Source organism: Elephantulus edwardii, unplaced genomic scaffold (genome assembly GCF_000299155.1).
Source record: "Elephantulus edwardii isolate Elephantulus edwardi_28Jun2011 unplaced genomic scaffold, EleEdw1.0 scaffold00098, whole genome shotgun sequence".
In the NCBI taxonomy this organism is placed as follows: Eukaryota; Metazoa; Chordata; class Mammalia; order Macroscelidea; family Macroscelididae; genus Elephantulus; species Elephantulus edwardii.
Window position 1 is genome coordinate 835,688 of NW_006399848.1, and position 1,365 is coordinate 837,052.

At 39.6% G+C, this 1,365-nt stretch overlaps 1 pseudogene; it reads left to right on the forward strand.

The window, feature by feature from the left end:
* Window positions 1-696: 696 nt before the first annotated feature.
* Window positions 697-1,122, forward strand: LOC102867315 (annotated as a pseudogene).
* The last annotated feature ends 243 nt before the right edge of the window (window positions 1,123-1,365 follow it).

Consider the following 1,365-nt stretch of genomic DNA (forward strand, 5'->3'; position numbering starts at 1 on the left):
GTAGAGTCTGGCCAGGGGGAGGCTTAGAGTCAGGCTCAGCGTTAAGGGTTACATTTATTAAGGCTTAGAGTTAGACCTCATTCTGCATAGAGTTGGGCTTAGTTAGCCTTGTAGTCAATCAAGTCTCTGGTTTAGTTAGGCCTAGACTCCGGCTTAGTTAAGTTTAGTCTTTGGATCAGCTGCTCTTCAAGTTAGGCTTAGGTAGGTTTAGGCTGTTAGATTCACTTTAATCTTAATTGGTTTATGCATCACTAATAAGTTAAAGGCATTCTCAGTTGTTTCCTATACATATGAAAGCTAGACAATGAATAAAAAGATGACAAAAGAAGCGATATCTTTGAGTTGTGGTGTTGGAGAAGAGTACCAAATTAAAGAGGTTTTTTCAGTACTACATTATAGTATATTTTAAGAATTTAAAATTATCTAAAACACTATTTTTCTAAATATTTAAAGCAACATGGGGGAAAGCATATATTACAATCCAAGGGTCTGATTTCTTCCATTTACTGCTGTGTTGTAGCCTGCAAAGGTAATAACCACTAAAAAGTCTGAAAGCTGGGATCTATTGCTCCTGAGGAGAAATCTAGATTTCAAGTATGTTTTAAAAGTATGGAAAATGTCCCCCGGAAACGGAAGTGAGCACTGGGGCCGCTCGAGGGCAGCGGAGCTGAGCAGCTGTACCGAAAGTGGCTCAAAATGAATTCCAGAGGATTTGGATCTCAGCTAAAAGATAGCATCCCAGTAAATGAACTATCAGCCAGTGGCCCTTATGAAAGCCATGATCTTCTTCGGAAAGTTTTTTCTTGTGTGAAAAATAAACTTTTGCCCAGTCATCCTCTTGAGTTATCAGAAAAATATTTCCAGCTCAACCAAGATAAAATGAACTTTTCCACCCTGAGGAACATCCAGGGTCTGTTTGCCTCCCTGAAGCTCCAGATGGAGTTCAAGGCCGTGCAGCAGGTTCAGCGTCTCCCATTTCTTCCAAGTTTAAACCTCTCACTTGATATTTTGAGGGAGAATGATGAGACCATTGGATTTCAAGATACTCTGAATGATCCCTCCCAAAGCGAAATCATGGGTGAGTCGCACTCGATGGTGGAGTACAAGCTGGGTTTGCTGTAGAGCGACACTGGCAGAGCACCTGAAGGCTGTGGGGCGTCCAGATCTGTCTGCTTGGCTGTGTGCAACATTTAAAGTACTGATACACTAAAAAAAAAAAAATAAATAAAAATATGGAAAATGTGCAACTATGATAATTAAAGAAAATAAAAGCTATGCTAATTTTTGAGGAGTTCAGGTTCCCAGTGGTGTCCACCTTTCAAAGCCATTTTCAAAAAATATTTGTGAATTTTTAATATTGTGTAT